Source organism: Nipponia nippon, unplaced genomic scaffold, assembly GCF_047370975.1.
Source record: "Nipponia nippon isolate SJK-2023a ecotype South Korea unplaced genomic scaffold, ASM4737097v1 scaffold_67, whole genome shotgun sequence".
Taxonomy (NCBI): domain Eukaryota; kingdom Metazoa; phylum Chordata; class Aves; order Pelecaniformes; family Threskiornithidae; genus Nipponia; species Nipponia nippon.
Window position 1 is genome coordinate 264,712 of NW_028262388.1, and position 9,932 is coordinate 274,643.

Consider the following 9,932-nt stretch of genomic DNA (forward strand, 5'->3'; position numbering starts at 1 on the left):
GTGCAGGCCCTGAGCCCAGCAGGAGGAGGCAAAAATGGCCGTGCAGCCAAACTCACCCATAAACCTGTGGAGAGTGGAGAGTGCTGGAAGTGGCCGAATAGGGCGGGCACCACTGAAAGCTCCCTCCAGTCCCATTCTCAAACACATTGCCCTGAGCTCTGCTGCCCTCAGCCCATAGAGAATCAAAGCACAGCAGCACGGCCTTGTGGGGGCAATCCCTTCAGCCTGTTCCTGACCTCAGCTTTAGAAGAAGAGCCCATCCTCCACACTCTGGCACTGAGGAAACCCCCTTTTATTACAGAGATGTGACATGGGAGGCCATCTTTACCATCGGGCCAGACACATGTCCAAAGACTTTTTGGGTCAGACAGACTGGGCTCATGCCTCTGGAGAAGCGAACTGCATGCAGACGTTCCAGAAGAAACAGAATTACCACAGATAAAATGCCCAAAGCACAGGAGGTTCCCCAGACACACTGGAAATCACTGGTGAAGAGACACAGGCAGTTTATTGCTGCTGAATGACTACGGATTGAATGAGCTTCTTCAGTGCGTCTTTGAGCTGCTGGCTCCTCAGGCTGTAGATGACGGGGTTCACTGCTGGAGGCACCACCGAGTACAGAACTGCCACCACCAGGTCCAGGAATGGGGAGGAGATGGAGAGGGGCTTCAGGTAGGCAAACATGCCAGTGCTTATAAACAGGGAGACCACAGCCAGGTGAGGGAGGCACGTGGAAAAGGCTTTGTGGCGTCCCTGCTCAGAGGGGATCCTCAGCACAGCCCTGAAGATCTGCACATAGGACAGCACAATGAAAACAAAACACCCAAAGTCCACAAAGATACTAACCACAAGAAGTCCAGCCTCCCTGAGGTAGGCATCTGAACAGGAGAGCTTGAGGATCTGGGGGATTTCACAGAAGAACTGGTCCACAGCATTGCCCTTGCAGATGGGTATGGAAAACGTATTGGCCGTGTGCAGGAGAGAATTGAGAAAAGCACTGCCCCAGGCAGCTGCTGCCATGTGGACACAAGTTCTGCTGCCCAGGAGGATCCTGTAGTGCAGGGGTTTGCAGATGGCAACATAGCGGTCATAGGCCATGATGGTGAGAAGGTAGTACTCTGCTACAACCAAGAAAACAAACAGAAAGAGCTGGGCAGCACATCCTGTGTAGGAGATGGCCCTGGTGTCCCAGAGGGAACTGGACAGGGATTTGGGGATAATGGCGGAGATGGAGCCCAGGTCGAGGAGGGAGAGGTTGAGGAGGAAGAAGTACATGGGGGGTGTGGAGGCGGTGGTCACAGGCAATGGCAGTGATGATGAGGCCGTTGCCCAGGAGGGCAGCCAGGTAGATGGCCAGGAAGAGCCAGAAGTACAAGAGCTGCAGCTCCCGCCTGTCTGTGAAGCCCAGGAGAAGGAAGTGGGTGATGGAGCTGTTGTTGGACATCTGCTGCCTCTGGGCCTGGGATCCTTTTCTTAGAGGAAGAGGCAATGAAGCGTTAGGGGAGACTTCTCTGAGGAAAATCAAAGCCTTTCTACTAAACCGTCACCCTGCTGCACTCTGCTAACCCCCCAACCCCCCCACTTACTCCTATTACAGGAGACCTTCCTTCAGGTCTGTGGCGGCAGCTCTGGCTGAGCGTGCTGTGAAGAGCAGGGCCTCTGCCCGCTGGCTGCTGAGGAGTCAGCCCTGCTCTGCAGCAGTGGGTTCATGGGAACAGTGGGGCAGGGGCCAGTCCTGGTGTTCAACTTTCTCAGATCAAACTGCTCCTAGTGCAGAAGGGCCTGTCAGCATCTGCACTCCCAGTGCTAAGGAATGGGGATAGCAGATGGCAGTTTGAAAGTGTTTGGGGTTTTTAAAGCTCCCCCCATCTCACCTGGGGAGTGTTCTTGGATGTCAGAAGACCTCAGCATTTCTGCTGCACTCAGGGAGAACAGAGCAAGTCCTGGGAAGCAAAAGGATTGCCTGGGGCTTGGTGTAGAAGGAGGGGAGCTGGTCTGTCTCTCTGTCTTGTTCTGAGTTGCTGTGGGCTTGTTCTCCATGAGATGGAGGGTGATCCCACTATTTTGCTACCCTGAAAAACAACCAGACTTTGCTGAGAACAGAAGTATCCCCCACAGACAGCTAAATGTCTCACCCTTTCTCAGGGTCTCAGCACCCCACTTCTAGCCCAGGACACACAGGGCTCATTTCACCACCCCAACAGCATTTCCTCCATTGTAGCATCTTTACACTTCTGCATGGGGCTTTCAGGTAACAAAAGGGTGCTTGGGGACAGGTTTGCATTCTGGAGGGCAACTCACAGCTTGGAAGGACAAAGCTTCTCAAGCACAGCTTCTCAAGGACACAGCCAAGTGTCCTAACGATACCATCTGATTAAGGGAAAACCAGATTATTCTCCAGCCCCATAGACCATATTGCCCACAGCCCCACAGGTGAGATGAAAGCTGGGACATCTGTTCCCATGGACACAAATGCATTTAAGTACCCACAAGATCAGCTTGTGACTTTGCAGCTAAATATTCCCATTGCCGGAGAGCCTGGCAGCAAGAAGATAACAATAGCAATAACACAGACCAGTGGAGAAACAAGGCAAAACACAGTGAGGGTGTGGCTGAGAGAGGCCAGGGCAGAGGCATTGGGGCACTCAGACAGCATTCCCCTTCCCCAGCTGTGCACGCCACCTCCCAGACACCAACATTGCCGGGCAGCTGCTCTCAGCCCCTGTGCTCTGCAGAGGGAACTGGGCCCGTGGCTGGAGAGCTGCACCACGGCTCTGCTGGAGCTCTGGCTGCAGGGGAGGTGGTTCACGCCTTGGAGCCCCCAGCCCTGAGGGCAGAGGCTTTGGTGGGTGGGAAGGAGGCAAGGGGGCTTGCTCAGAGGAAGGCATCTGCATTGGAGGGGATCATATGGAGTCTTTTGAATTCTCTCTCCCACAACATTTCTGGGTTTAGTTTCCCCTCATTCCCAGATCACATCCCTGCTGCCTGGAGATTTTCCTGCTGGGAGGTGTTTCTGTCCCATGTCTTTTCCCTGTCAGCAATCACAGACTCCATCCCAACCTCTCTGCGCTCAGCTTGGCCTGACAGAAACCTGCCTGTTTGCAGGGCACCGGCTGGGTGCATGTTCCTGTTTGCAGGTGGAAAAAAGGACAGGTCACTATCCCCAATGTGTCCAGCAGAGGTGATGCTGGTGCTGTCCATAGGTAGAGGAGTGACTGAAAACACATCAGGAGACTCCTGGAAGACCTACTGGTCACTCAAAGTTACAGTTCAGCAGTCTCAGTGACTTGTCAAAATTAAGAACTCCTTTATCATTTGTCCCCTCCCATTCCCGAAGAGCACGAAATTAAAACGCAGACTCAGGAAAGTTCCTTATCTTTGGAATGCTTGTCTTGCTCTTCTCCTTGAAACCTCCTCTTGGAAATACTCTGGAAGTGAGCTGAAGCTCTGATCAGCCCTGACTCACGCAGCACCCTCTCAATGGCAGAAGGACCCTGCCCTGCCAGGGCTCAAATGTTCTACCCACAGCTTCTCCCCATAGCACCGTTGGGAGCTCCCCGGGCAGGCTGAGTGCTGACCCTGGCAGGCGGCAGAGTCCCTGCCCCAGCACACAGCCCCTGGGGTGCAGGGACCCTGCTTGGAAGGACAGCCCTGGGCACCCCTGGCTGCACACCCACCTTCACAACCCTGCAGCCATCCCTGGGAGAAGGCAGCCGTCCTGTTCTGTCCCTCTGATGGTGCAGGAGGGAGTCCCCGCCCTGGAGCACATCCTTCTCCTCTGCATTAGAGGAACTCTGAGAATTGTATTTACAGATACCATAAGGTGCAGGGTTTTGCCAGCTTTAGGAAAGCACTCAGCAAAAGGCAGCTGCATTGTCTTGTAGCCAGAGACTTACCATGTAGAGGGCTGTGAAGATTTCTCCCCCAGTGAGCTCTCAGCATCCTCCCACTCCAGGCTGCCTTTAACCTCTCTCTGCCTTGCTCCTCTCCCCTCAGCACTTGCAGGCAGTGCCCTCAGCCCTGCTGCCCTTTGCAGAGGAGCTGCTCCTGGGCAGAGCTGTCTCTCTGCAGGGCTGCCCACTTGCCAGCAGCTCCCTCCATCCCAGGAGCCCAGCCCAGCTCAGCAGCAGAGACCCAGCCCGAGGCACCACTTTCTCTGCCCCTCTGGGCTCCCTCCAGGTGTCCCTGGGGCTCCAGGGGAACCTGCTGGGAAACAGGCTGAAGGCATCACTGATGTTCCCTCCCTCAACTTCTCCCCTGCAGTGTCATTGCTCCTATTAGAAGAATAGTTGGGCATGAGAATTACTTTTTTTTGTCCCATCCTTAGACAGGACACATGGAAGGTGACAGGGAAGGGTATAATTTCTCCAAGCTGGGAGGACGTGTTCTGTTCAGTGAATTTAGGCATTTCATCCTGGGTCCTTAGACCTGGGGCTAGAAAGACAGGCAGCTCTCTTTTGCCAATGCCATATCTCTGCTTTTGCACACATGGGGTCTTGGACACTTGGTACCAGGGTTTCTTATGGCAAATATGAGCTTGCCTGGTTCCACAGTGGTGTTGCTTCAATCCAAATGTGTGCCAGTGCTGTCAGCCAGGAGCACAGACAGGATGAGTGGGAGCTGTTAATGTCAGAGACAGAGCTGTGATACTGATGGAATAAACGGCTAAAGCATAGTGGCAGAGCTCAGGACAGCTGCTCTTCAAGGACAGCATCCTCCAAGCTCAGCAAGGGTCCAGATCAAAACTCAGTCTAAACTTGAAAGGCAACTGAAGGGCACCATAAGGAGGGTTTACTGCTTCAGGAACAGTTAAAGAAGAAACAAAGATCCTGTGTGGCCACTGCTGAATTTAGGAAGAGCAGGTGTAGATAGATGTGAGATTCTCTGTGTCCTCTTTGCCTCAGACTTCACCAGCAAGGTCTCCCAGGCCTTTGTGCCTTGAGGTAGAACTCTGGAGGAGACCAGGCAGCAGTGGATGGGGATCAAGTCAGGGGTCACTTGACCAAACCATCTTTTACCAGACTATGGGAGTGGAGGAGTGGCATACGAGGGAGCTGAGTGTGCAGGCCAGTGTCACAGCGAGGCCACTCTCCATCAGCATCTTTGAAAGGTCATGAAGACTCTGGGGACTCCCTGATCACTGGCAGCACCTCTACAATGCATACACCTTTCCAGAATGCCCAAATGATGAGCAGGGAAATGAAAGGCTGTGCCCCATCTCGGGTCCACTCGGATCCCATTTCTGGGTGTCTGAAAGAGAAGGGGACTGGATTTACCCAGGGGAGCTTGTCTCTCACCATCCTCTTTGCTTTCTGTGATGAAAGGACAGGATTGCTGGATGCAGGGAGAGCAGAGATGGTCTTTTACCTCGAAGTCATCAAGACTTTCAGCATCATCCGTCCAGAAATTTCTTGTGTCCATGTTAGGACAGTATGGGCTGCATGGGTGGATACGTAATTTTGTAAAAAAACAGCTGGAGAGCAGTTGGTCTTGGAGGAGTGTGGCACATGCGTGGTGCTCTGTCTGGAGGTATCTAGCTAGCAGGGTCCTGCAGAGGTCTAGCTTGCAACCTGCCCTGTTTCACACCTTTTGAATGACCTGGAGGATAGGAGAGAGTACTTTTTGATAACATTTGTAAAAAACATCCCATTGAAGAGAGCCGGGCAGGGCTGCTATCCCGAAGAACATAGACAGTCTGGAGGGATGGGCCAATAGGATCCTCACCATATCCAGTAAAGACTCAAACATAGTCCTGCTCCTAAAGTGGACGTAGGCTCTGAAATGTCCTAGGACAGGGACTGCCTAGGCGGGTAGCAGCTCCACAGAAAAGGGTCTGCTGGTCTTTGGGTTCCATTAGGCAAAAGAGGAGCCATCAGCAAAGATGGCCAACAACAGCCTGGGCTGTGTGAGCAGGAGCACAGCCAGGGCAAGTGATTGTCTCCCTCTGCTCAGCAGTTGTGACTACACATCTAGAATACTTGCCCACGTTTTAGTTCCCCGCAATGCCAGAGAGACATTGGCAAGCTGGAGGATCCACAAATTTCAGTGGAGGGCCACAGAGATGGTCAAGGTTGGGGCACAGGTCCTGTTAGGAGAGGCTGAGGGAGCTGGGCTTGTTCACCCTGGAGAATGGAGGGCTTTGTGGGGAGGATGGAAGAGACTCGCATTGCCTACGGTGAGGTTCCCAAGAAGACACTGTGGTGCAAGGCAGGAGCACAGGAGGCAATGAGCTGGAACACGAGGGGGTCAGGCTCAAGATAGGGAGAAACTTTTGCAACGTGAGGACAGCCAGACATGGGAAGCCATTTCCCAGAGTGTATGCACTCTCCATCCCTGGAAGTTTCTCAGACTCATCTGGGTAAAACCATGAGCAACTTAGTGTGACCCTGCGTTGAGGAGGATGTTTTCTACAGATATCTAGCCAGGTCCCTTCCAGCCTGAATGACACTCTCATTCCTCACCTCTCTGTGTCCTCAACATGAGGGAAAGCCCTCAGGTTCCCTCTGACTGTGGAAATAATTCACATCAGGTAGAAGGCAGCAGCACAGGCACCCCAAACAGCCCCCATGCCATCCCTGGCCTCATCTTTAATTTAGTGCTTCCCTTCTTCCCCCTCTCAAATTCTTCACTGCTCTCATTCTCACACCTTCCAAAAAGGCCAGCCTGCCCTGGCTGGCTGGGGTGGAGTTCATTGCCTTCATAGCAATCCATAGGGTCCATGTTTCGGATTTGTGACCAAAACTCTTTTAGCTATTGCTGAGGAGTTCTTAAACAACAGGAAGGACTTCTCTTGCTGTTTCTCATGCTGCCCTTCCAATGAATGGGCTGGGTTGGGCAAGAAGCTGGGAGGGGATGCAGCAAGAACAGCTGACCCCAAATGACCTAAGGGATATTCCATTCCAGAGGGTAGCATGCTCAGGAATAAAAGCCCAGGGAAAGGAACAGGAAGGGGGGACATTTGTGGTTATGACATTTGCCTTCCCAAGTCACTTTTACATGAGATGAAGGCCTGGAAGTTTTCCTGGAAATGGCTGAACATTTTCCTGCCAATGGCACAAATTCCTTTTTTGCTTTGCTTGTGAATGCAGCTTTGCTTCACTTATGAACCATTCTTAATTCCAACCCATGAGATGTTCTCACTTTTACCTTTCCAATTCTCTTCCCCAGGCTGCTGTTGGGGGAGTGAGCAAGTGACTGGGTGGCTGATTAGTTACTGGCTGGGGTCAACCCACCACACTTGTTAATCCTTTCCACATTGGCCATGCTTGTCTTCTTTAACATCCTCCTGTGGTGTTTCTGAGATGGTTGCTGTGCCACTTTCTACCTTGGGCAGCAAATCCATGAAACAGGTCACCCCTTACCTTACCTGTAGTGTCCTGCAATTGCTCACGGTGTTACCTTGTCCGAGTGTCGGGCATCTGCACACATACCATGACATCGGCGCCAGTGCCTTGCAGTGTTCCCAAAGAGAGGAGATTCAGCTGAAGCTGAGGGTCTCGACATCAGGCACTCATGGGAGCAGAATTCCATCACTGGCACCCAGGAATGTCACCTTTATTCACTTCTTCTCCTCCCAAGACCTGAGCAAGTGATGGGGAGAAAGGAAGAAAGGAGATGTTTCATCGTTGCTTTTGCAGTCCACACATAGCTGAATTTTGTCCTACTGTCAAAGGTTTAATCCAGGTTAGTTTGGCTACCAAGCATAGTTTTGTGAAAGTGTTCAGATACCGCGTGCCTCTCTTTTTAAGGAATAGGGAGTCTAGAAAAGCATCATCCAACATAAACAACTGTCCTACGGACATCTGTGGAGAAGAGGTGAATTTTACTCATGAAGATTATTAACCAAGCAGTGCAAACCCTCAAATTAACATAAGGGGACTGAGGCACCTACATGCTGCTATGGATGTCATAGATCCACACAACACAGGATGAGTAAGACCACGTAAAGGAGGCATCTGGATGGCTGGCTGGTGCTGTCAATGAAGAAAATTAAACAGTATTGAAGAGCAGTGAGGAAAGCCAATGTTCTGAATCAAGAGCTTGCTGGACAGAGCCAAAAGAAACATTGGGTATGGCTGAAAGACACCTCATGCTCTGGGGGTAATGTATGGAGTTCGAACGGCTTCCCTGGTGGCTGATTCTCTGGACCTGAGTGGGGGCTGTGGCAGGGGCAGGAGGCAGGTTGGTGGCAGATTCTGTTTCTTGAATGACAAAGCTGTGGTTTTCTGGAGACGTCACAAAGCATGCGAGTTCCACAATAACCATCTGGCTTCATAGACTTGCTATTTAGAAGCCTTACCCTTGTATGTAAGGAGGATGCCAAAGCCAAAGCTCCCATAGGCTTGAGAGTTGCAGGGATGGGTAGCAAAAGCAAAATGAGCTGACAGAGGCTTAGAGGGCCATGCAGAATGAGTCACACTCTGCCTGGAGGCCTGGAACAAGTGGGCACTGCAGAGGTTTGCATCTTGAATGCATGCCTCAGCCTAGCAGATGGGGATTCCCCCTGCTGGGGGTGGCTGTGCCAGTCCATTCCACCCACATGGGTCTCAATGGTGCAGACTCCACTTGAAGACATTCCTGTAACCCAAATATGCTGGGATTAATGCAGAACAACTTATTCACAATCAAGCATTTGATTCACTTTGCCTCTTTGCTTTGTCGCCTTTTCACTTTGACGACACTCCTGAAATCTCTCTGATAAGCCACATAAGAACTGAGGACTAAAGGAAAATTCTGCCGAGGCTTGGCTCCTTGTGGTGCTTTGTGATGAGGCCACTGGGGCCGAGTTCCTGAACTGCAGCTCCTGAAAGACAGCAAGCCTCCAGAGAAGTAAAAGCAGCACAGCTGAAGGATTCGGAGGGTGTTAGCAGGCCCTGCTGAAGGCCATCACTGAAGAGACCATGCAGGGAATGAGCAGACAAGGTTCCTGTCCCTGGGGCTGGTGAAGCATGAAGTCGGAGGCCCTTGGTACAGGAGGACATTTCAATGTGAGATGTTTTCAGTGCTTCACCAAGCAGGATGGCCAAGCCCTGATCCCGATCCCCTACAGAGGGGCTCGTTTACCTCTTGTGATGCTCTGAGCTCTGCCTGGGGGCATTGTGATGTGGGAGTGTGTGATGGCAGGCGCAGGCCAGTGGTAGGACACCTGCCAGGTTCTATGCAGGGTGGGTGAGGAGAAGGCAACAAGGCGCTGGAACTGTAAGGACCTCATGTCCTCTCGTGGGTCTCAGTGGAAGAGACAGAAGCCATAGCTGAGTGGACAAGGGTCCCAGTTCTCTTGGGGTGTCAAAGCCCCACCAAGGCCCTTGGCCATCCCCACCACAGCTACACTGACCCGTGCCTGTGCCTGCTTCCTTGCTTCCAGCACCAAGCTCTGTGTTTCTGAGCATTTGCCAATGCCTCTGACTTCCCCACAACCCATCCCACTTCTTCCAAAGCCTTGCTAGTGCTGCTTTCTCACCCAAGAGTTCCAAGGCCCAGACATGCTAGAATCCTCTGTTTAGCTCCCCATCCCAGCACTCAGCTGCCCATCCTTCTTCTGCTGCTGCCTCCAAATCAGGACTCAACCTATTTCACTTCAGCATGACAGCCCCCGACATGTCAAGTCTTCTTCCTGCCTTCAATGCCCTCACTGCTGTACCTGCACTGCTCTCCCCCTGCATGCCCATGTGTCTCACCCACCCTTTCTCTTCCCCTGCAGCCGTGGGACCTCACCCCAGGAGGGCTGTGCATCCTCCAGGCTCAGGGAGGTTTTCTGACACCCACCCAAGTGTGAGGATTGAAGGAGGGGAGGAGAGCCAGGTCAGCTCATGGGGCATGACTGAGCACAGACACCCCAAGCAGTGGGCGTTCCCCATCGGTCAGGCTGAGCCATGCATATGCGATGGAAATGTCTGTATCACCCCTGATTTGCACAGGAGGGGCCTTCCTTC

At 52.4% G+C, this 9,932-nt stretch overlaps 1 pseudogene; it reads right to left on the bottom strand.

Annotated features, from left to right (window-relative positions):
* Positions 1–482: 482 nt before the first annotated feature.
* LOC148051135 (olfactory receptor 14C36-like) lies at positions 483–1,098 on the bottom strand (annotated as a pseudogene).
* Positions 1,099–9,932: the final 8,834 nt, after the last annotated feature.